The sequence below is a fragment of the Oreochromis niloticus genome, linkage group LG6 (genome assembly GCF_001858045.2).
Source record: "Oreochromis niloticus isolate F11D_XX linkage group LG6, O_niloticus_UMD_NMBU, whole genome shotgun sequence".
Taxonomy (NCBI): Eukaryota; Metazoa; Chordata; class Actinopteri; order Cichliformes; family Cichlidae; genus Oreochromis; species Oreochromis niloticus.
In genome coordinates, this window is record NC_031971.2 from 9,060,914 (window position 1) to 9,087,675 (window position 26,762).

At 43.1% G+C, this 26,762-nt stretch overlaps 1 non-coding gene across 1 annotated transcript; it reads right to left on the bottom strand.

The window, feature by feature from the left end:
- Positions 1–16,879: 16,879 nt before the first annotated feature.
- On the bottom strand, positions 16,880–16,952 carry trnav-aac (transfer RNA valine (anticodon AAC)). Its single transcript has one exon. It is a non-coding gene; the product is annotated as a tRNA-Val (tRNA).
- Between the last annotated feature and the right edge of the window lie 9,810 nt (positions 16,953–26,762).

Genomic DNA, 26,762 nt, shown 5'->3' on the forward strand with positions numbered 1-26,762 from the left:
GAAAGTTTCTCGCTCATTTTAGACGTCCACTCTTTAAGGGCTGTATTTTTATCGCACATAATGCAAAAGGGTTTGACGGGTACCTTATTTTATCCCGAATGGCTAAACAATGCATAAAACCACATCTAATTATGCAAGGGTCCAAGGTGATCAGCTTTACAGACCCCGATTATAATCAAAGATACATGGATTCAAGCTGTTTTCTCCCTATGCCCCTGTCAGGTATCCCAAAAGCAATGGGATTTTCAGACAGCGTAAAGGGTTTCTTTCCTCACTCTTTCAGTTCCAGAGAAACTCTAAAATATGTAGGCCCCTACCCTCCACCCTCAGCTTACAGCATAGAGAGAATGACAACAAAAGGCAGGGATGATTTTTACAAATGGTATGATTCAGTCAGCTCCGGTACCTTCAATTTTATGAAAGAGGCCCTGTCATACTGCGAAACGATGTTGAGATTCTAGCTGAGGGATGCAAATTGTTTAGAAACGGGTTTATTGAAGAAACAGGAGTAGACCCTTTCAGCCGCAACACGCTTGCAAGTGCCTGCCTGAAAACTTTTTTAACAAACTTCATGCCAGCCAATTCTTTAGCAATACCATGTCCCTTAAATTACCGTAATCAGGTCAAATCATTTTCCTCTGCCTCAATTCAATGGCTAGAATATCTCTCGTACACGCAAGGTGTTTTTATCAGACATGCGCTAAATCAAGGAGAAAAAAAGCTGGGTGCTTATTATTTAGATGGATATGCCCTAATTAATGATAAACCATATGTCTGGGAATTTCTGGGTTGTTACTTTCATGGGTGTGTTAAGTGTTTTTCAAATCAGGCCGACATTAATCCGTTGTTAGACCTAACTTTTGCAGAGCTAAACAGCTGCACTGAAGAAAAACTGGTTAAATTGAGAACTGAACATAACGTGTGTCTTGTTACAATCTGGGAGCATGAGTGGACCGAATTGAAACGTGCTGATGTGAGTGTAATCAACTTCCTCAAACATTACGAACCGCCAGAACCTTTGAACCCCCGCCATGCCCTCTTTGGAAGGCGTACAAGCCCTGCACAGCTGCGCTGCAGTGCAGGCCCTGGGGAGAGAATCAGTTATGTGGATGTTACCTCGCTGTATCCGTTTGTAAATAGCACCTGTAGTTACCCCTTAGGGCATCCTCAAATAATCTTTCGAAATTTTCAGCACCCTAAAAACTACTTTGGGTTTATCAAAGCGGTTGTATACCCACCCAGAGCACTCTATTTTCCAGTTTTACCCTATAAAACTAAGTCAGGAAAGCTTCTCTTTACCCTCTGCCGCACCTGTGCCGAAATGAACAACCAACAGGGGGCGTGTAGCCATAGCAACGAGGAGAGAGCCCTCAAAGGGGTTTGGACCACTGTAGAATTTAATCTTGCATTAGAAAAGGGGTATCAAATAAGTAGAATCACCGAGGTGTGGCACTTTGAGAAACAGAGTAACACAATATTCACAGACTATGTACATCATTTCCTGCGCAAAAAACAAGAAGCTTCAGGCTACCCATCAGATGTTGTAACTGAGGAGGATAAACAGCTTTACATTAAAGACTACCAGGCTAAGCAAGGCATCACTTTAGACCCTGAAAACATAAAACTAAACCCAGCTAAAAGACAAATGGCCAAACTGTGTTTAAACTCTTTTTGGGGAAAATTTGGTCAGAGAAATAATCTCACACAGAGCAAACTGGTGAGGGACCCCGAGGAATTCTTTAATCTGATGTTTTCTCCAAAATACAAAGTGACCTATTTCTCTTTTGTCAGTGACGATGTAGCGCTTATTCAATGGTGTTATGGCAATCTATGTACCCCATTGCCAAACTCCACAGATAACATCTTCATTGCGGCCTTCACTACTTCATATGGGCGTATGAAACTCTACAGTTATTTGGATCAGTTGCAGGAGAGAGCAATTTACTACGATACTGACAGTGTTGTTTATCTCACCAAACAAAATCAATCTGAACTAGAATTAGGTAGATATTTGGGCGACCTCACCAATGAACTAGAGCAGGATGATTTCATTACAGAGTTTGTTGCAGCTGGACCCAAAAGCTATGGCTATATGACCAAAAACGGTAAAGTTGTCTTGAAAGCAAAAGGGATCACACAAACACACGATGTCTGCGAAAGGGTCAACTTTGAATCTGTGAAAAACCTGGTTGACAATTACATTGATAACAGTGAAGGGGGGTCTACACTTGAGGCACCACAGCACACTATCCTTCGTAATAAAGCTGGGTTTGCACTGAAAAAATTCATCATTCCCCAAAAAATTCCGGGTTGTTTATGACAAGCGTAGATTGCTGCCAGGAGCTTTACCCTTTGGTTATTGATTATTCTTTCTTTTCTTTTTTTTTTTCTTTTTGATTTTGTTTTTTGGTTGTTTTTAAAAATGTTTCAACCTGCTTTAATCGAGTTTGATCCCAGACTTCATGTGCCATTTTCCTGTATGGTTGTCGGGCCAAGTGGCTCGGGAAAAACATTTTTTGTGAAATCTGTATTGGAAAACTTTGTACATGTTTTGAACAAGCTTATTGATAACATTGTGTGGGTTTATACATCCTTTCAGCCTCTGTATTCTGAGCTTCAAGAGAAAAATAAAAGCATTAAATTCATTGAAGGTCTGCCTGAATCTTTTGAAGATGAGAGCTTGTTCCCCTCACACCAAAGTCATCTCATTGTGCTGGATGATGTTATTTTTCAAGCAGCTAATCATCCAGAAGTAGTTAAGATTTTCACGCAATACAGGCATCATAAAGATATGAGCGTAATGTTTTTGACACAAAATGTGTTTTTACAAGGCAAACACAGCAGGACGATCAGTCTGAACAGTACTTATATGGTGTTATTTAAAAACCCTCGTGATAAATTACAAGTTAATACACTAGCTAGACAAATATGCCCAGGACGTGTGCATTTCTTTTTGGAGAGTTTTGAAGAAGCCACGAGAGAGCCACACGGATATTTATTGATAGATTTAACCCCCACCTGTCCAGAGCAACTAAGACTGAGAACAGGGATACTACCCTCAGAACAGCTGTGTGTTTTCTTACCGAAGAAAAAATAACAGAAACAATGTCTGTAAGATTGAGAAGAAACTTTGCTTTGCTGAAAACACTAACCAGAAGCTCGCCTAAAATTCGTAAGGTTATTTTACAAGAATGCCCACCTGATTTAATTCAGGCTATTTGTGAGATTTGTATGAATCTCTTAAAAGGAAATATTCCAATCACACAATGCCAGCATAACAAGCTGAAACGATATAAGGAGAAGATCAGACAAATGGCATGCCGAAAGGCTGGAGTTAGGCAGAAGAAAAAATTATTGAATCAAAAAGGAGGTTTTCTTTTACCGCTCCTCACAACAGTTTTACCCATGGTAGCTGATTTAGCTATAGGCGCGATCCGTAAATAACAATGCAGAAAATGTATTTGATCTCACCTGACCAGATCAAACGCTTACAGGAAACACACGCAAATGCTTATCGACCAACCATCAGAGACAAGGCTGCAGATGAGCTCGATAGTGAAATGAGACGTGTATTGGAAACTCAGGGTCTAACCTCCGATGAGAAGATAAAAAAGTATAACATGCTTTTACAAAAGTACCTTGTACTTGAAAGACAAAAATCAGATGAAAGCAGAGAAATAACACTAAGACTCCCCGCGGAGCGTGAAGTAGTGGAGATTGAGAGATCACATGATTACCAGCAAGAAGAGGCAAGCCAGGAGGGGGAGCAGATGGGTAGTGTGAATAAAGTTTTACAGGACGTATTAAGTCACATAAACCCTCGTTCAAAGAGAAACACTGAATATCTAATGCATAGAATATTAGCATCAAAAGGCCCCGGAGGATGGACTGAGGACGGGGAATTCATGCATAGACAGAAGCCAATACCTGGAAGTCATATGCTCGATCTGATGAAATTCTTAGCAAGCTCTCGGACAGGTGTGAAACCAACAGGCTGGAGTTTGCTTGCACAAACTTTAGCAGATCTAAAAATACCCCTATCCACCATTACAAACTTATCGGCTAGAAGGGAAATAGCAGCAATAAAAGAGTCGAGAGAAACAGGAGAACACCGCAGATCCTCTGATGAAGATGTTATTGTGAAGAAAAAGAAGAAAAGAAAGAGAATTGCCTTATCACCCACATGGTTAAGTTTCTGATGTAATCCAAACCATAAATAAAAGATTGTGTTTTTTAAAAGTTAATTCTCTCTCATGTTGTTATTTAACAATAAGCACAATACACCACTTTTTCACAGAAACATTCTCAGTTTTATTGAAATTATTTCGAGCACAAATGACAATCGTTAAAAGCTTTCAAAGAACATGAAGTTTGATTAAAATTGCCAGCTTTACATATTAATACACATCTGATAAATCGTTTTACAAAACATGACACCATGCTATCATTTTTGTTTTGATTAGAGCTATATAAAGAAACTACATCATCATAACTCTTTCCACGCGATTTCTGAGCCAAGAAAAATATACAGTGCTGTCCACATACCGTGGATAGTGTTGCTTGTAGCTGTCTTTGATGGAAAGATACTCGTTTAGCATGCTTTTTCAGAAACGTTATAATGCTTTTAGGATAAAAAGCATAATCTGGGGGAAAACCAAATGAGTCAAAAAAGTTGGCCCCTCCGTTTTCCTCTAATGATATTGCAAGCCAATGAGTTCCAGGTTTATCCCGTGGATCTGTATTTATAATAAAATATGCAGGTTTTTTAAATGAACGTTTGAGTAATGATAATAACTCATCTTCTGCATATACTCCAAAGAAACGGTCCCCAACTAGCAATCTCATTATACTCTCCAATTGGTGGTTGTTCATAATTCAATACAAAATGTCTTGAGCCTCTCAGTAATAATCGACCAAAACTTGTCTTTTGGAGTTGATCTCGAGAATGGAATCATAACATGCATAAACGATCAGTGTAGTTGTATGAGGCAGTGGTACTCTGAAGCGCATTTCTAGTCTCAAATTTCCATTTATCACAGGTGATAAGGCCTGACTGTCATCTGATGGATTCAAATTGAAAACAAACAGTGTATATCCTTGTTCAAACTCCTGTCTGTCAATGCATAAGGAGAGATCCTTTAGGTTTCTTCCAGTAGCGGTGTACAGGCTGTAAAACTCTCTTACGGAGTGATTCTCAGCAAAATTGGGTTGAAACGCTTTGGCTGGAATCTGCTTACTCTCATGACATAAAGCCAGGAACTCCAGATCGTTATGTTGAAAGTTGAAAGGACATAAATCATAACGGCCTGTAAATGCTTGATGATCGACCATTCCGATGACTAAATAACGGGGGAGTGAACCCAGAAACAGATTCTCATGATGTGATATCCGTGAATTCTCAGGTATTGAAAATGTTTTTACGTTAATCCGGGAGATGGGATAAAGTGCATTGGCTTGCATGAGAGCGGAAGCGTGGCCTAAACGTACAGCTGGGGACACAGTAACTTTCCGCACATACAATGAAGCTCCTAGAATATTCAGGTGGTAATTAGCATTCTGAGGCGCCATAAGGCTGAAAGCATCGTTGGCTCTCATGAGCTTAACCCTCAGATCCACATTATTGAGCAATAATCGTTCGCAGAAAAAAATATCAGAATGTAACGGGCCCATGACGTGGAACTCTCGCGACCGCTGACTGTAAGCTGCCCGCCGAACTAATCCCCTGTTAGGCCCGTTGATTACAATATACGAGTCGTGTGAGCCCACTGTATCTTTGTAAAACATCCCAGCGCTAAACTGGGTCTTCAAACTTTCTTCTGAGTAATTTAAATATGTTTCTATTATAGCCCTGTAGGGGTGGGTTGAGCTGGCTTGTGAAATCAGTCTGTCGCCCAATGTGACGTCACATTGCGAGAAAATGGTATTTAAAGGGTAATTTATAATTGCAACATTAGCATCTGGATCAATATCAGACCCATCCGCGTTTGTTATCTTCAATCTTAAACTCAGCAATGTGTCATTTAAATCCAGGTAATGCAGCCCGTTTCCAGGCACGTAAAATTCCACAGGTCCCCGATCAGTCAGCGCTGTTACTGGTAATATTTCTGAATAACATTTGTCCTCGATTGAAAATTGGGTCAGGGGGGCTGTGAACAGATCCAGTTCACTCAAGGTGCATTCGCTTGATCGCTCGTGGAGTAAAGACATTGTTGCTTGTTTCTTAGTTTTTTAGAAAATATCCTGCTTCGCCCTACGTGTTGCCCGTTTGGTGGTTTTAGCGCTCTGTTTCTTTTTGACAGTTTTCCTCCGCTTTTTAAACTCGGTCAGCCTGCGACCCGGAGGCCGTTTTAGGGGTCTGCGCGCAATTAAACTTAACCCAGCGCCCTCTTGCTCTTCTCGTGTGTTTGAGCGACTCAAGTTAGACAGCGAGGAGGTCACAACATCTGTAGCAATCCCTTTGACAGCTGTTTTCAAATGAGGTTTAACGAGGCTGACCCCACGCTTTAAGAATGGGGTTACAAATCTAAACAATTTTGAGAAAATAGATGCTATTCCTCGTCCGTAAATTACGGGCGCCCCTGAAAAGCCTGGCAGCCCGTTACCAGCCTGCGATTCGTAATACTTTATAAATCTATTATTATCCATATTTTTGTTATTAGATGAGATCCTTGACAGGGCGGAAATGTAGCTTTACTATCGTTTTACCGTAGGTAAAGTTTACAGGCTCGTTCTGATCAGTTTTGATTTCAATATGGATATTTTCTATGTGTTTCCGAGCAACAGGAATGTAGTCTGGTTTGTTAAAGCAAAGGTTAACGATATCTCCGTAATTACCCTCTATTCTGACAGTACGCAGCAGGGGCGAATAGCTATCACCAACCAGCTGTAAGGCTGCTATATCTGAATAACAGAATAGATGATAACATCCCGCTTTTATATCTGCAGGATACGGGGCAAATTTGCGCTCAAACCGTTGCCAGACACCTGCCGGTACACCAAGCATATATGCCAGAGGAGGAAAAAACCTGAGTTGATATATACCCCCAGCGGTGAATTCAAACTTTTTAACAATGGGGTGGTATTTTAGATATACAGGGTGGGCCATTTATATGGATACGCCGTAATAAAATGGGAATGGTTGGTGATATTAAAGTCCTGTTTGTGGCACATTAGTATATGTGAGGGGGCAAACTCCTCAAGATGGGTGGTGACCATGGTGGCCATTTAGAAGTCGGCCATCTTGGATACAACTTTTGTTTTTTCAATAGGAAGAGGGCCATGTGACACATCAAACTTATTGGTAATGTCACAAGAAAAACAATGGTGTGCTTGGTTTCAACGTAACTTTATTCTTTCATGAGTTATTTACAAGTTTCTGACCACTTATAAAATGTGTTCAATGTGCTGCCCATTGTGTTGGATTGTCAATGCAACCCTCTTCTCCCACTCTTCACACAATGATAGCAACACCGCAGGAGAAATGCCAGCACAGGCATCCAGTATCCGTAGTTTCAGGTGCTGCACATCTCCTATCTTCACACCATAGACAATTGCCTTCAGATGACCCCAAAGATAAAAGTCTAAGGGGGTCAGATCAGGAGACCTTGGGGGCCATTCAACTGGCCCATGACGACCTATCCACTTTCCAGGAAACTGTTCATCTAGGAATGCTCGGACCTGGCACACATAATGTGGTGGTGCACCATCTTGCTGGAAAAACTCAGGGAACGTGCCAGCTTCAGTGCATAAAGAGGGAAACACATCATCATGTAGCAATTTCAAATATCCAGTGGCCTTGAGGTTTCCATTGATGAAGAATGGACCCACTATCATTGTACCCCATACACCACACCAAACCATCACTTTTGTTGTTCCAACAGTCTTGGAGGGATCCATCCAATGTGGGTTAGTGTCAGACCAATAGCGGTGGTTTTGTTTGTTAACTTCACCAATCATATAAATGTTTGCCTCATCACTGAACAAAATCTTCTGCGTGAACTGAGGGTCCTGTTCCAATTTTTGTTTTGCCCATTCTGCAAATTCTGGGTCATCCTCGTTGAGATGCTGCAGTAGCTGGAGTTTGTAAGGGTGTCATTTGTGAGTAGCTAATATCCGCCAAAGGGATGTTCGACTAATGCCACTCTCCAGTGACATGCGGCAAGTGCTACGCTGTGGGCTCTTGCTGAATGAAGCTAGGACAGCCACTGATGTTTCTTCATTAGTGACAGTTTTCTTGCGTCCACATTTTGGCAAATCCAACACTGAACCAGTTTCACCAAACTTAGCAGCAGTTTGCTAACTGTAGCATGGGAGATGGGTGGTCTCGTAGGGTGTCTTGCATTGAAATCTGGTGCAATGACCCGTTTACTGCATTCACCAGATATCAACACAATTTCGATCCGCTCCTCACGTGTTAACCTCTTCGACATGTCAATGGCTGTGAACAAAGAGAAACTTGTAAATAACTCATGAAAGAATAAAGTTACATTGAAACCGAGCACACCATTGTTTTTCTTGTGACATTACCAATAAGTTTGATGTGTCACATGGCCCTCTTCCTATTGAAAAAACAAAAGTTGTATCCAAGATGGCCGACTTCTAAATGGCCACCATGGTCACCACCCATCTTGAGGAGTTTGCCCCCTCACATATACTAATGTGCCACAAACAGGACTTTAATATCACCAACCATTCCCATTTTATTACGGTGTATCCATATAAATGGCCCACCCTGTATATCCGAGTCGATACGTCTAAGGCATGCTTCGATTTCTGCTCTCAGTGTGTTTGCATCCTCGTAAAACCCCGCGCGTATTTTTGTCTTAACCACGTCATCAGGTCGCTGCTCATCGTCACTCTTTTTCCTGAATTCAAAATAAGCCTTATCATTCGGGATATTAAGCCATGTATAGGGATATGAAATTTCAGTGAGAGCCACCTCCCAGGCCCCATTGAGATTGAGATGGTGAGCCAAATCCACACGAAAGGAGCTACTTGTGTTATTTTTAAAAACATTCAGACTAGCGTTTGATGGTAGTGTGACGTAGAAACCCTGCGCCCTGAGAGTCATGCTGAACCGTTACAAAGGCTAGCGGGGTGAGAGTGATGTACAGAGTTCGTTATGTCAGGTTTTTAAGCTCACTGGCTTTAATCCAACTATTAAACTTTTCAGGCCAATTCCTCCATTTCACCAGGAAATAAAGCTGTCCCCTCTGTTTACGTTTTGAGAGAATTTTGTCTATGTGATAAAGCTTATCCTTGCAAAGAGCGATTTTCTGCAACTCATGCTCATAAAAACTACCTATAATTTCTTCCCCATCGTAATCTTTGATTTTATAAACAGGAGGGTCTCTAGGTATGCATTGATCAATAGTAAATACCTCGCTTGTGAATGTTTGCTCATAACGTTTATCAAAGACACCTCTAACTTTAGAGAGCCTGACAAGATCTCCCTTTTTAAATTTCATGGGCTTTTTTCTACAACGAGACGAAGTGCCATATAGGTTTTGAAATACTAATGCTACATTGTCTGATTTTACTTGATTCGGGGCCATTTTTATGGAACGATGATAACTAGTGTTATAGCTTTGTAATAAATCTTGTAACACATCGATATATCTACGGGTATTTTGAGCAGTGAAATATCTATACATTTTACTTTTAAGAGTTCTATTAAACCTTTCACAGACTGAGGCTTTTAGATCGCTCCCTGTAGCAAAATGATTTATACCATGCTTTTTCATTAAAGATTGAAAACTGGAATTAAAAAATTCCTTACCACTATCTGTCTGTAGCTTTTGAGGAATTTGGCTGTCTTTTAAGACAGCCTCAAAAGCCTTAGTGACCTGAACTCCTGTTTTGTTTTTCAACACTCTTGCATAGGCTTTTTTAGAGAAAACATCTATAACTGTAAGTAAATATTGATAGCCATCGTTATGCTCAGCTAGTGCTCTCATATCACAAAGGTCTGCTTGAAATTGATTTAGAGGTCTGGGGACAAACACACGGTTTCTCGGAAAGCGCAGGCGTGCGGCTCGATGTAAGGTGTACGCATCCTGCCCGGCGAGGAAGTTTTGGGCTGTTTGCGCGTTAATCTTTGTACCAGTTTCATCCTGCACGCTTTTAATCAATTTTTGCACTCCACAGAAACTACCGGGGTGAGATGGGTCGTAATATGCCCGTTTCAATAGAATCTGCTCTGCCATGTGTGTTCTTTGAAGTTATGTTTAACTATGGTTTTATTTCATGATCGAGCAGTTACTTATCTCATGTAACAACTTTATGAAAATATTTTATTTGTTGTCATTAAAACATTGCACTTTGATTGTAGTAAAAACAAAAATAACGAGTTTGATTCTTGCAATGATTTTCCAAGAAAGTTTTATTTGATACAACGTTTTTCCAAAAACAATTTATTTGATGTAATGAAAACCAATACATTTGAACGAGTAAAAACAAATAATGAGTTTGATTCTTGCAATGATTTTCCAAGAAAGTTTTATTTGATACAACGTTTTTCCAAAAACAATTTATTTGATGTAATGAAAAAACAAACAAAAAAAAACATTACATCTGAAACGAGTAAAAGCAAACAAACAAAAACTTAACAGGTAGAAAAATAATAGGAAAGAAAAGAAAAACAAATACTAGGACAGCCACAGTGAGTAATTGTCATCTAACACTTGATCAATTATTGTACGAGTAACTTCAGTGACACTGGCATCGATTTCTTGCAGAGTGCCCTCTATATCGCGGGCGTCTCTGAGTTCAAAGAGATACGCCTGGGCCACACCTCTGACTTGCTCGGGTGGTGGTGAAAAGCCTTCTAACCGTAAAATTTGTAATAATGTCTTGGTGAAATGTCCGTTCCATACTCTTTTGCAGAGTTCATCATAGTACTTGAAAAAGTAATATTTTTCCAACGGGAAAAGACAAGAATGGCGTCTCTGTGAGGGGTGGGAGACTGCGCATCCTTGACACACGTCTTGTCGGTGTTTCTGGAGTAGCGACATGACAAGGTACTTGAGAGTTAGTTTTATAAGTTCAAAAACGGCTGTGGGGAGTAGAGTAGCGGCCTCGTCAATGTCCAGGGATGAAGATTGTCCACTGCTCACCCCAGGGTGGGGGTCATTGTCTTCAGGCTCTCTGAAAAGAGCCCGGCACACAGGGTCCCTCAAAGCCCAGAGCGAGACACCGGAGACTGGGTTGTTTACCGGGGTCTGTTCGGGTGATTGCCAGCCGAGAGCAGGGTGGCGGGGCGAGTTCCAACCTTGAGGTGATGGAGGCAGGAGCGGCGAATCTGCACGCATAACGGCCGGAGATGATGACCCCCGGTGGGGACTCTGCGGTGGAGTAGCAAGATCCATCACGGGGTTCCCGGCTGGAGTAGAAGCAGCTGCTGGCCGAAAGGATGCTGGGGTTAGAGCAGAGTGAGTTCCAGAGCTGTGGTGACTCATGGCTGTTTTTACAGACGATGTGGAGGAGACGGTCGTTGCGGCTTTTAAAAAGCACTGGGGAGGAGGAGGCGGGGTAAGGGGACCGGATGAGGGGGCAGGGTTATTTTGACTGCGGGGGGTTATTTCCAACCAGCACCAACTCAGAGGTGCGTGTACTTAGCTTAAAAAGCTCTAAAATTCTACCGTTCTTTTCCCCCACCATCTTTAGCCAGTCTTGAATGGGAATCCGAAGCAATGTGTTGAAAACGCCTGAGTGGGTGTTCGTAAGCTCCAGCACGAACTCATCCTTGCCGGCATTTTCTGCTGTCTGACGACTGGCCTTACAGACCCACCTGCAAAACGGCGTGCTCTTAGTCTCCCACTGCGCATATGTCACGGTTTTTCTCACCGCGTTTAAAGGCCGGTGTTGTTGGGTGAATGGTGGAAACTCATGGGCCCCTTTGAAAACACGAGGCGTCTGCGTTTCTTGGTCCCTTGTTTGCGGTTGCTGGGAGCTCGTATCCTGCAGGCTCTTCTGGATTTCAGGGGTCGCGATGAGGGTCAAAACAGCCCAGTCAGACGAGCTAAAAGCAATCCGTGGTGTCAGTGGGCCAAAACTTTCACCTGCTTTTAGCTGGTAGAAATAGATTTGGCTCTCCGGGAGGCTGAAAGCATAGCCCCAAAATCCCCCGGTGTTGAGAGGGAATCTCTCCTCCAAAGGGATAGCAGATGCAGGCTGGACCCTACAGAGATGCAGCCGTTTGAGCTGCACTGGCTTGGCAGAGGCTCTGTAGCTGGTTACGGGGGTCTGAGAGACCACAGTGAGGTTGGTAGGTCTGGTGGCCATGTTGTTTTGTGAAAAAAGGAGAAAACTTGTTTTTTCTGAGAGGGAAAAACTGTTAAATTCAACTTGAAATGTGAGATTATTTATCCTGATGCAGGTGAGAGAATAGACCTATCGCTGAGAAGATAAATCGGCCCTGTATCCGATTGGGTGAGCGGGGTGTGAACGGATCCACCCGTTTGTTATGTAATTGTCAGCGGGGCAGTAAGGTTTACCAGGTATGATTGATATGCACACAGGTAAAAGTACCGCTAATTGTTTTAAACGGTCTGGCGAAGGGGGTATTAATGGGTATTCGGTCTGAGTACCGCTAATTGTTTTAAGCGGTCTGGCGAAGGGGGTATTAATGGGTATTCGGTCTGAGTACCGCTAATTGTTTTAAGCGGTCTGGCGAAGGGGGTATTAATGGGTATTCGGTCTGAGTACCGCTAATTGTTTTAAGCGGTCTGGCGAAGGGGGTATTAATGGGTATTCGGTCTGAGTACCGCTAATTGTTTTAAGCGGTCTGGCGAAGGGGGTATTAATGGGTATTCGGTCTGAGTGGCGGCACGTGGGAGGCGGAGTGGATCTCCGGCGCAAATTTCAACCGAGGTAGGCAGCATTCGGGGATGAGCCGGGGAACGAACAAGAAGGAAAAAGAGACTGCTCTGGTTGCGGGCCGGTGCGGCTCGGAGCGAAGGGAGAACTTAGACTCTGAGCGGGATTTGAGAATAAAAGACTAAGGATTTGGTTTCAGGATTTGCCCTGTTATCGAATATAAGGCTTGGGTATACGGGGGTTCCCTACAGGTTATTTCTAGGGGTTTTTTGTTTTGCGTATTTTTTGGAGAGAAACCGCGGAGGTTTTTGAGGAGTTTCTCCCTGCTTATTTTCCTAAGGATCGCGAGTAAGAACTTAGACACGGAGCTAGTGATAGGGCTGTTTTTTGAGAAAAAAAGACTAAGGCTTTTGTTTTTCAGGAGGTTTTTTTTTGTTGTTTGTTTTTTGCTGTAAGCCGCTGGGAGCCGCGGTGCATTTATGGTCGCGAGAGTTTTTTGCGACTCGGACTTTGATTTTAAATTTCTTTGTTCGGATTAAACAAATGCATATAAATTGAAATAAACTTTTCCCACAAGGCATGCACCCTGTATGTCTGGCCATTCTGAACGTTACAAAAGCACAAGTTTAACTAAACACATTTATACTGGTTTAACACATTTTCACCCATAAACACGGAGCCCCCCACAGAAGCACGGTCCCGAGTCAGGCGCGCGCACGAGCGCGCCTAGACACACAGGCGCGCTCGTGCGCGCCCTGTGCACTCATGCGCTGTCATGCGCTGACCCACCACCAGATGGCGTTTCTTTAGGGAAAAAAGGAAAAAGTTTTTAATGGATTAAAAAAAAAATAAAAGAATGCTATTTGATATAAAAACTTTTCTAAAATAAGCAATTAGTTCTTATTTTTGGGGGAAGAAAAGCAATGAACTAGCATATTTTGGATGAATATCATATTTTTATGAAAATCATAATTTTTATGAATATCATATTTTTATGAAAATCATAATTTTTATGAATATCATATTTTTATGAAAATCATAATTTTTATTAATATCATAATTTAATTATCATAATTTAATTATCATAATTTAATTACTTACTGAGCTCATGAATAATTCATAGAAACTAACACTCAAAAAGCTCATGAATATTTTGACAGAAGGGGTCTATTATCCCTCTCTGAGGAGCAGCTGAGTCAGGATGAGGGCATGGAGGATGCTGATAAGTCCACTGAATCTACACGCTTCCTGTTTCCACCTCATCCTTCCAGTGCTTTACCACGCTCCCTGCTCTCTTTCCCACAACTGCCTCTGAACTTGCCTGGGCCACGTCTGAGTCCAGCTGTGCAGCGCCAGCCAGGTCACATGACACAGGGGTTTGCTCTGACGTCAATAGGCAGGTCGGTGGAGCCCTCTGGTGATGGATATATGCCAGTGAAACAGGAAGAGGGAACAGACAGCAGGCTCAACTAGCAGGACAAAATAGCATGTAGCACTTGGAGGAGTCATCACAGCCAGTCAGTTCTCAGGAAAATGTAACATCACATAAACATAGAATAGAATAGCTCTTTATTGTCATTGTTACAAAAACAATGAAAGGCAGTTTGGCAACTCTCCATGTGTGTGAAGTACACAATAGCGTAAGTATTTACCAGGGGCGATTCTAGGATCAGAGCTTTGGGGGTGCTGAGCAGCCAGAGAGCTGCCCAGCCAGGCAAGATAAACTTTACACGTCACGCTGAGACTTCTTCCCTGTCTCTTTCAGTCCCTGCATCCTTAAATGTCTCCAGTTGTCCCGAGTTCTCTATGACTGTCTCCTTGGTGCATTTAAACCCCTGTTCCTCCCTGTCCTCATCGTATGTTGTCTTCGTCTCCGTTATCAGTCATCAAAATTTTACCATCTCTGTGCAAATCTGCAAATTTCTTTACTAAATCATAAGATTCTTAAATTCATCAAGTCTCTCTGTGCCTGGGTCCTCGTCACAAAACATGACATCATTGTTTTGTACATTTTAACACAATTGAATACCCACATTCGTGAAAGAAAACCAAAACACTTTTTTGAAAAGGCTGTAACAAAACCATCAAATCTGATAAAGGTTATTTAAATGCTGCAAACGAAGAATGGATTGTAATAAAGAAAAAAAACATATCCTAACCTTAATTACTTGAGGGGGGGGGAATGAATGACGCCAATAGTGAGTAAAAATTCAACAGTATAATACAGATACATAAAAAACACTCCCAAAACAGAATAAATTATTACAAAATATTAATAAAAAACTATAAAAATGGAGGCAACTTTGCCTGTGGTAGAATGTATACAATGTATGAAAAAATCTTTACTGCAGATACTAATTTAACTAATTTAATAATACTAATATTGTGTTGTAAGATTTATGAGTTTCATGCTTTCATAGTGGTACTTGGGAGAGCTTGACATTTTTCTCAGGTGGTACACACTGTAAAAAGTTTGAGAAACACTGATAAGTGTATGTGTGCTTTTGGAAAACATTTAAAGCTGCTGTACAGAATCTTTGAAACCAGCTTAAAACATTTTTAGAATATAAACAGAGCACTCTGCTTCTCTTTACAGCTCCTCACTCCAGCAGGGCTGTTTGGCACTTTCTGAAACGTGGCGCACGTACTGTGGCAGTCATACAGACAACTGGACGGTCCAAAAGTTGGCCTACCTATTACTGGCTGAGGTTTTAGTAGAGTTGTGGCTGAACCACATAAAAATATATCATTGATTTTAATCTCCCCAATCAATGATAATGTTATGTTGGAATGTTGTTAAAGAGGGTCAAAAATGTTTCAACCCAGTTTGTTTTGCAGATTCTGTATAGCAGCTTTAATATAGGGAGAGCACAACTTCCTGATTGTGTGAGTAAAATCAGGTTTTTTCTCTTTGTCAGTTTAATAGTTTCTGTTTTGCCCGTCACTGTTCCCTGTCTTTTTTCTTACCTGGTTCTTCCTGACCTTGTACTTTCTCCTCACGTTCCCTCTTTCCTCTCTCCCTCTTTGGACTGACAATCATACACAAATAGATTCAATTAGATGAAAAAATTACATTAATATGAAAAAATACTATTAAGATCACTAACAAAAAGTCCTCTCTCAGTCTACTTTCAACCAAAAGGCAAATAACCAAACCACATGAACATCTAATAAAAGATATAAAATATTGAAACACTGATCCAACATTATCCTTGAGAGACGGACCATTTGATTTTACACTTTTACCTGAATGTGGCTCCTTTTTTTGTTTTGGAAATAACTTCCTCATATCCATTATGAACCTGTCTGTCTCTCTGTACACACACACACACACACACACACACACACCGGGAGTTATAAGGTTAATGGGCATTCGGTCAGTTAGCTAGTTAGTATCAATTTCAAACAGGACAGTGGCAACAACAGTAGGTTACGGACAATTTTAAGTTTTACATTTTAAATAGGCTGTATACATTTCAATGGGAGCAACAGGACGGTCAAGTGTCGCTGATTTTACTACAGAGCAGGACGGATTGTAAGGTAGCAAACATCGTCGGAAAACACGTTTTCAACACAGCAGGTTACCTGGTGTAATGTTTTTCAGCTAAAAGAAACATGGTCTGACTCCTACCTAACTATATAAAGAGTAACTGAAGGTTAAATCCAGCTAATATGTCCTGTTTTAAGCCGGGCACTCCACCTCCGCTCCGCTGCGTCTCAGCCACCATCGCTCTGGCAGCAACGGCACTAGAGAGCCGGAGAGCTGGAACAAACCATTGGGGGGGGGGGTTATCTATACTTTTGTTGTTAAAATGTTACGTCTCAAACAAGTACTGTATGCTTTTTATATGTTTAGTATAAAAAAACAGCAATTATTGTCAAAAAACAGTAAGAAATATTTGGGGGTGCTTTGATTCATTTTGGGGGTGCTGAAGCACCCCCAAAAATGGGCTAAAATCGCCCCTGGTATTTACACAAAAACATAGAAAAGAAAGCTGCAAAGTCGTGGAGAGCGCCGGGCCGCTGCGACTGCTCGCGCTGACAGCTTGAAGTAAAGAAATAATGTTTCCGCCCGGTTTCGAACCGGGGACCTTTCGCGTGTTAGGCGAACGTGATAACCACTACACTACGGAAACTGCGTAAATTCTTCTCTTCAGCTCAGTTTTCAGCAACTTTGACTGTGATTTTCATGAACGTATTTCCTTTAATATATTTTCTGTCAATATTTATGCTTGATTAGAAACTCATAGGCAAAAAAATAATGTGACTCTTTCTATAATGTAAAGGCTGCCCTCTCTGCCATCACACTAGCTGACCTAACTGACACAAGTAAACTGAGGTAAGATTCCCTACATGCAGGAAAGTTTTTGTCCACATACTTATTGAGTTGCTTGGCTATAGAAATCCATACCATGAAGCTCCCAGCGCACATTTTTTAAACTTATGTCATTGGCAGAGAAGGTTTGGAGCTGTGCAGAGCCTTGGTGACTTTTACTGCGCCCCTACCCAGTTATTATGAAAAAACAGCACAACTGTTTTTGCTTTTTTTTTCCGGATAATACAAAATGATTTGTATGATTTACATTTATACTTAAGTGGCAGCTATTTACTGACTTTAGAAAGTTATTTTAAATTATGTCATGTCATGAATAACACAAGCTATTTTCCATGAAAACTAAAAGTGGTGAAATTCTCAAAAAATGAGCGAGAAGTGTATGTAATTTTACACATTTTGTTGTTCCGTGTTTGTGTTTGATGTGTATCCGAAAAACTCACTGCAACACAGTTTTGAAAACACTGGAAAGACCTCAATTTTTTTTTTAACTTTCTATGTAAACAAAAATTCCCACTCAGGCTTTTCAGTGCGAAATTTTGTTTGTATAGAAAATACCTGTGCCAGTCACTCATTTGTCCTTGTTGCCATCTATTGGTGAACATCACCTTACCACTACATCAGGTGAGTTTTTCGCTGTGCACAGTGACACACAACTCATTTAACAACACAACCTATTTAAAAAAATGCATTTTGATCATGAAGTTTATCGTAATCCTTAAAATATGCAGGGCGTCACATTAACCCAGTTACTTATGTCCAGCGTAGCTCTCTTTTTATAAATGTTATTCAAAACGTGGCCAGTTTAATGTCTTAAACTAAAATCACAATAAAACTTCAATTAACTAAAACGCTCCCCGTGATTCAGCACCGAGAAACCTCGTATCTTTCAATAATGCGTCCATAAACAGCCATGGTTGATTTCCTTTTGCAAATGTGCATACTCAGGAGAGACTGAGAAGGTGAGAGGTGATGGGACAGAGGCTCTCCACCCCTGGTGATACACCAGGACTGATTCAGCAGTGTGTGAGGAAGAGGGGGAGAAAGAGGGTGCCAGCAGCTGACAGCTGTTCTCTGTAGTTGAGGAACTGGTGAAAACATTTAAAACAGTTTCTAAAAATTAGCTTCCCATATTTGCAGAAGTATCTCCAACCCAAACTATAACAGCTGCATACAGGAAACCACTCACTGATGTTTATGCTGCAGGACAGGATCTGACAGAGAAAGAAGGAAAATAAACGGAACCACAGACAAGTTTGATAATTCTTTGATTTATCCAGAATATATTTAGTTAAACTGTTGTTTTCATCAAAGTGGGATTGTGCTGGTTTCTGTGGGAAAAGTACGAAGTTTATTTTAAATACAACGTTCAAAGAGCTGTGAAAAGTTGCATATTCATAAAGTGTGTCAGTATTTTATAAGGATGTCATGTTTCTGTATCATATCTGTCCTGTTTGAGCCTCTTACCCAAACATCAGTCTGTTTGGCGCTCCGATATCTTCAACATCTTACGTAAATTATACTGCAGTTTTCTCATGCAATAAAAGAATATTTACTGCATCAGTTTGTCTTCCATTTCATGTGAAACATACAAGGATCAAATCTTTTTAGTTTATTTTAGTTATATGGGATATTGTCCTTAAATATAACTAAAGCTTTCAGACAGTGGTCACTGTGTATGAATATTTCTCTGTTAGACAGTCACAAAGGTATAAATGATACAAAACAGAAATGTATACCTTGAATTTGAACTGAAATACAATATTTGAGACAATTGCATTTTTTGTTTCAAAATTTTTTGTATATATAGTAAAATCTCAATAATGTAAATCCTATTACATTTGTACCATCGCAATGAAATGATACTTGTTTCAAGAGCTACACTAGCAAACTAGTTTACTAGCTAAACGTAGCATGATTGTTGGCTAAAGGGACTCAGTGCATGGTTGTGGTGATCTCCCAGATGCATCAAACAATACAATTTTCTCTGTTTACAGTCAAAAAAATAGTATAAAATAAAGATTTTCTCTATTTCCATCGAACATGTCAAACATGGGCTGTCCACCACAGCTGTAGCTGCTTATGCTACGGTTGCTAGGTAACAGAAACTTTTAGTAGCAATGAGTAATAAACCCTATACTATACAGAGGTAAGAGATCACAATCTTCATATCAGTCTCCCAGCAAGAAAACTTATTTCCCAAGCACTTTTTAAAAATAGCCTAATATAACAGAACTTATATTTAAGTTTCAAAAGTTAAAAAAACAAAAAACAAAGAGATGAAATTAAGGTTTGTGTGGCTGTTTAAACAGTTTAAGAACTAATTTTGAAATCATACTACTTTCACTTACCTTCTTTCACAGTCACAGTAACCATGAAACATTTGTAGCAAATAAAGAGTTTCACTTTAACAAGTCTACAAGGTGCCGTTGGTGGCTGACGTGTTAAGTAACTTGATAAAGAGTACAAAGGAAACTGAAAAAAATCACATACTCATAGTGGCTGTTGTGGTGTTTCACGGTTCTTCATATGAAATTTCAAAATCTGTGACCGATCATATCACTAAGTTACTGCTGTCAGAAAAAAAAAGTGCATAGCTTCTTCTGTTCTTTCCTTTGAACTCTCTTTCATATGTCACACTAGATGATAGATGTAAAGAAGTGTTATACAGGGCAAAGGTAAAACCTGAATTATCTTACAGACATTAAAATGACAGAACACTGAACACATCCGGACTGGTAGGTTCTTAATGTCACTCTTTTTTTAAAATTATATTTTAGTTTAATAGGCAGGTAGAACAGACAGGCAGTCTAAGAGCAAAGTGCTCTGTTAGGGTAGAGGTCTTTAACATAAGACCGTGTATGTGAGGAGAAGAATTTTAAATTATATTCTGGATTTAACAGGGGAGGCAATGAAAAGACCCAATATGGGAGAAATATGCTCTTTTCCTTTTGGTAGTGCCAGAGCCAGCAAGAGAGCTGTGTGTGGCACGGAGTCGGGAGTGTCTGTCACACAGTGGACATCTGTATTTATCTTGTATATTGGTTTAATTCGAATTTTTAAGTGTTTATTTATCAGTGTAGTTTTTATTTGCACGGTTTTATTCTGTTTCTGTTGCATGGACTGGCTGCGCATGGGACAAATTAGCTGATAGGGATCACCTGCTGAGGTATCAGCTGTGTAAAGACCTTTTAAGGCAGGCTAGCTGAGCACTGGGAGGAGAGAGGCCCCAGATATGAGGAGGAATGTGTGAAGGCCAGGTGAAAAGAGGGACCCGTTGCCTAATTGTGGGGGGTGCGATTCCTAACCTGGAGACAAATCGTCCAATGTGACGTGGCGACCCAGTCCTGACAGCAAGGAACGGCGACAGTAGGAGACAAAGCGTGTGATTGGCAGCAGGGCAGAGGTATACCTCTGCCTGCATTTGTGAGTTGGGTTACCGTGAGCTGGGCTGGGATGTGATGGCCCCAGTGAAGGGACAAGAGGAGGATAGTAGGCTCAACCGGCCAGTCAGCTGCCGGCTCAGCCGCCGGCCCAGCAGCCAGCCCTGCAGCCTGCCCAGCCGCTCCTGATGCTGGGCCAAATGATGCAGGATTGGCGGCGATGTCCGCATGGCAGGCGGCGCCCCAGGACGAGCAGCTGGCTATTCTGTGGAAACAAGCAAAGCAGTACACCGTGGTGCTGGAACAGCTAGTGGGGGCCGCGCCTGCACCAGCACGTCCTGCCCTGTTGTCAGTGACGCTCAACTGGATGGCGGAGGGAGAGGATCCGCTGGTTTTCAGGCCACGGTGCTGACATGTCGCTGGCCGAAGGAGGAGTGGCCAACACAGCTTTTGCCACTGACAGGGGTCTTCAGCCTGCCACCAGCATCCCGGGGGGTGTTCGAGGTCATCTGCTGGTTGGTGTTGTGGATCGCATGGGCCTCTTCCCGGTGGATGTCAGTCAGATGGCAGGGAGAGAATGGCTGTTTGCGTGGGCCAGGCAGCTGGAAGGCAGCTGGCTACGTCCGGGGGCCGTCACCGGAGGAGGCGCATATGCTGAACCTCGTGTTCCTCGAGCAGTTTGTGAAGGAACTGCTCGAGGCCACTGCCCGCTGGGTCTGCTGCCATTGGCCTGTCGACCTCACCGCAGCGGAGGATGTCGGCGGAGGATCACCTGGCCGTCGGACCAGAGGCTGCACGGTGGAGCGTCCAGCCCATGGAACACCAGTTTCAGGTGCCAGCAGCTCGGAAAAGAGGTGGGGTCCCCAGCGGGCCGTAAAGAGTACTGAAATGGAGCCCGACAAAGGGGCTAAACTCAGGTAATTTTCACGGGGAGACAAGGTACTTGTATTACAAGTGCACATCACTGTAAAAGAACAACTCTGCAGCAGAGACATTGAGCTGTTAGCCGTTAGCATGCGTCCATACTACCTGCCCCGGGAATTCTCGCATGTTATCGCGATAACAGCGTATGTCCCCCCCTCGGCCAACGCGGATGCAGCCTGTGACTCTCTCCACTCTGTGGTCAGCAGACTGCAAACACAATCTCCGAGAGCCCTTCTCATAATATCAGGGGACTTCAATCATGCCTCACTGGACTCCACACTGCCCACCTTCACCCAGTATGTGACCTGCCCAACCAGAGACAATAAAACACTGGACTTACTGTATGCCAATGCAGAAGAGGCATACAGTTCATCACCTCTCCCTCCCCTAGGCAGATCTGATCACAACCTGGTGCACCTTGTCCCTGTGTATGAGCCCTTAGTGCGCAGGGAGCCACCAGCCACCCGCACAGTGCAGAGATGGTCGGAGGAGAGTGAGGAGGCTCTTAAGGATTGTTTTGAGTCGACTGTGTGGGAGGTGATCTGTGACGACCACGGAGAGGACATCGACAGCCTTACTACATGCATTACTGACTATATTAATTTCTGTGTGGATAACACCGTACCTACCAGGACTGTACGGTGTTTCTCCAACAACAAACCCTGGATTACTTCAGAAATTAAAGCTGTCCTCAAGCAGAAGAGGAGGGCCTTCAAATCCAGAGACAAAGAGGAGTTGAAAAGGGTGCAGAGAGAGCTTAGGGGACTGATAAGGAATGGGAAGGACAGCTACAGGCAGAAGATGGAGAACCAGCTTCAGCAAAACAATGTTGGTGAAGTCTGGAGAGGCCTCAGAACCATCTCAGGCCACAAACATCAGAACTCTCTGCCTGGGAGGGATGTGAGGTGGGCAAATGAACTGAATCATTTCTTCAACAGATTTGATTCAGCCATGAGGCAGTCTCCAACATCGGCTGCAGACTCACCCACCCCCACTGCTGCTGTTCCACCTCTGACACCTCAGACACTTCACACCTCCTCTATTCACCCTGCTCACTCCTCCCCACCCCCAACAACAGCATCCAATACACACTCAACACAAGGCTCCAGCCTGTCTCTCTCAACCACCCAGGTTAGGAGGGAACTGAGGAGGATTAAAGCCAAGAAGGCAGCGGGTCCAGATGGCATCAGCTCGAGGGTCGTCAGGTCCTGCGCGGACCAACTGTGTGGTGTGATGGAGCACCTCTTCAACCTGAGCCTGAGGCTGGGAAGAGTCCCACAGCTCTGGAAAACCTCCTGTGTTGTTCCAGTGCCAAAGACTTCACGCCCCAAGGACCTCAACAGCTACAGGCCGGTGGCTCTGACATCCCACCTGATGAAGACCCTGGAGCGGCTGGTCCTGGCTCAGCTTCGGCGCCTTGTGAGCTCATCACTGGACCCACTTCAGTTTGCCTATCAGCCTGGCATTGGAGCGGATGATGCCATCATTCACCTCCTACATCGTTCCCTCGCTCACCTGGAGACCGCTGGGAGCACTGTGAGAATCATGTTCTTTGATTTCTCCAGTGCCTTCAACACCATTCTTCCCTCGGTTCTGAAGGACAAGCTGGAGAACTCTGGAGTGGACCATCACCTCACTACCTGGATTTTGGACTACCTCACCGACCGACCACAGTATGTGAGGACTCAGGGCTGTGTGTCGGACAGGGTCGTCTGCAGTACGGGGGCCCCACAGGGAACGGTTCTGGCTCCGTTCCTCTTCACCATCTACACTGCAGACTTCTCCCACAACTCCACCCAGTGCTTCCTGCAGAAGTTCTCTGATGACTCTGCAATAGTCGGCCTGATCACTGATGGGGACGACAAGGAGTACAGAGGACTGACTCAGGACTTTGTGGACTGGTGCCAGCTGAACTACCTCCAGATCAACGCCAGTAAAACCAAGGAGCTGGTGGTAGACTTCCGCAGGCACAAACATCCTCCACTGCAACCACTGAACATCCAAGGTATGGACATCGAGGCTGTGGACAGCTACAGGTACCTTGGTGTTCATCTGAACAACAAACTGGACTGGACTCATAACTCAGACGCCCTCTACAGGAAAGGGCAGAGCAGGCTGTACCTGCTTCGGAGACTCAGGTCGTTTGGAGTGGAGGGCCCACTCCTGAAGACCTTCTATGACTCTGTGGTGGCCTCAGCCATCTTTTATGGTGTGGTCTGCTGGGGGGGCAGCATCTCTGCTGGGGACAGGAAGAGACTGAACAGGCTGATCCGAAGGGCCAGCTCTGTTCTAGGATGCCCTCTGGACCCAGTGGAGGTGGTGAGTGACAGGAGAATGGTGGCTAAGCTGTCATCCCTGTTGGACAACATCTCCCACCCCATGCATGAGACTGTGAAGGCACTGAGCAGCTCCTTCAGTGGGAGACTGCGGCACCCACGGTGTGGGACGGAGAGATTTCGCAGGTCTTTCCTCCCCACTGCTGTCAGACTCTACAATAAAGACTTTTGCAGCTGATCAAACACACAAACCCACACATGTGCAATAAGACTGCTATACGTGCAATTCTTCTTCTGACGAAGTTGTGTTTTTGTATTTTCCTACTCAGTTGTATATAGTATTTGTATTTCTATTTTATTCTATTGTATATATTATTCTATTCTATTTTATTCTATTGTATATAGTATTTTATTTTATTTTATTGTATTTTATTGCATTCCAGTGTTTTCTAATTTCTGCTACATAACTTTGCACTTTTGCTGTAACAAAACAAATTTCCCACCTGTGGGACTAATAAAGGCCATCTTATCTTATCTTATCTTACTCCCTTACTCCAGCCTCAAACTACGCGCCAAGTGGCAACGACCCTTTGTCGTCACACTGCATGTGGGGGAAGTTGACTATGAGGTAGTATGGTCGGACAGGGGAGGAGCCACGCAGATTTACCACCTTAACCTCCTTAAAGCCTGGAGGGAGGCTGAAACCGCTTCTCTGGTGAGCCCGGTCAAGGAGAGACATGAATTTAGGGCTGCACAATTAATCGTTAGAAAATCGCGATCTCAATTCATACTTATGTGCGATGTCATTTCCAAATGACAACGATTTAAAAAAAAAAAAAGATGACGATTGTACCGCATTGTGATCCGGGACATAATCTGCATGAAAACAAGCGCTCACTCTTCCTGCTCAACAAATGACAAGGGCGGAGCCGCAGGGAAAAAACAATGGAGAGCATGTGAGAGATGACGAAGCTGTAAAGGCCAAGAAAGTGACAGGAGAAAATCCGTCCCGGTCAACCACCCAAACATCAATAACGGGAACCTTATACAGCGCTTCCCCATACCCGTCGAACTCCTGCAGGCACAAAGAAATTACGGAAGCTATCACTTATCACCTGGTTAAAGATATGGCTCCCATGAACACTGTGCAAAATGAGGGATTTAGGAAAATGATCAACACCCTAGACAAACGCTACACAGTGCCGTCCCAAAACTATTTTTCAAATGTTGCACTACCTGCTCTATACACGCAGTGTCGAGCAACGGTGGAAACGGAATTACAAGCAGTACAACATTTTGCGGCAACGACAAAATGTGAGACATCTTTTGTTTTTATGTTCAGTCTCAACTGTTACGAAGTTGATGTGCAGTTAATAAGTGCAATAAATATTTATACTGGAAAAGAAAATCGTGAGAGAATCGTGATCTCAATTCTAACCAAAAAAATTGTGATTCTCATTTTCTGCAAAATCGTGCAGCCCTACATGAGTTTGGGTGGGAGTTGCCAGAGTCCATCATTCCCACCTCCCTCCATTGTGATAACCATCTCACATCCCACACAAGCTCAGAGAGCAGATGTTGCTGCTTTACAACAGAGCTTTGCAGGCGCGTTCTCCCCCTGCCCAGTCAAACGTTTCTCATTAAGCATCGTATTGAATGCTGGCGTGACGGTGCGTTGATGGCCCTACAGGCTTCCTGAACATAAAAGACAAATCGTTTAGAAAGATATGGCCAACATGCTGAAAATGAGAGTAATAGAAGAGTCGCACAGCGCCCGGTGTAGTCCCATAGTTCTCGTGGTGATGAAAGATGGTTCTATGCGGTTCTGTGTCGACTATCACACGGTGGATGAGGTGTCACAGTTTGATGGGTACCCAATGGAGGTGAGGCGGTTCCTGGGGCTAGACCCTTAACCTATCTCACCCGGAAAGGTGCCCCCGATCTAGGCCAGCGACGGAGCAGTGCCAGGTGGTGTTTGTGCAGCTAAAACAGACTGTCTGTGGGGAGCTGCTGCAGTTCACACCTAACTTTTCCCTCCCTTTTTGTCTGCAGACAGATGACTCAAAGAGGGCTGGGGGCCATTTTGTCCCAGGAGGTAGGGGGAGCCAACCGCTCAGTTCTCTACATCAGCCAGAAGCTGATGGATCAGGAGTGCCGGTATAGCACAGTCGAGAAGAAATGTTTGGAGATCCGGTGGCCGGTCGACTCCCTTTGCTACTACCTCCTGGGGCACCCATTCCCCCTCTGCTCAGAGCATGCACCGCTGCATTAAGAGGCTCTAATGCCTGTGTCTCAATCTCGCGGCCCACGTCACCTCTACTTGTGGCACGCATAATGATGTGAAGAAATATTTTTTAAAATAATTATTCAAAAAAAGATTTAATATGATGGCATAGCCCTAAAGAATGTAGTCTCATGGGCAGTGTAGTCCGTGCTGCCGGCAGAATGGACTGCCATACCCATTATGTCTCTGTGAGCACGAGGGAGGGAGAAAAAGGAGAGTGCAAAAAGGTAATTAGATTACAGTTACTTTCCCGTAAGCACGCTGCGTTACTACGTTACTAAACCGTGATTTTGTTTGCAAGAGTGTCTCATGACAATAACGTAACCGAGTGCGACGTTCGTGACAACAGCTGTGTGCAGATCAACAATGGATAATATATCGAGCATGTGAGAGAGTACGACCATGCAGCATTTAAAGCGTGGAAGTACGGACATTACTTTGATTTTGATTCTGTAAAAAGTGACAAAAACATTAGCATCCGCTGTTCACTCTGCGTGGCAAGAAAACTTCTTTTTACAGTGAAAAAAACCCCTAAATGTTTGAGCAAGCACCGAGTACGCTGCCACGGGAATGTGAAATTCACAGAGAAACTCCCGGATCCTTCCACTGACATGACTGCTGCAGCACCGGGCAAACCTGTGCCTGCCCTACTCCTGCTAAACAGGTGAAAATAGATTTAAAAGCAACAAGACTGCTGAGTCTTTGATTTTATTTATTTTCTGCTGTGTTTGACTTGCATCTATTTG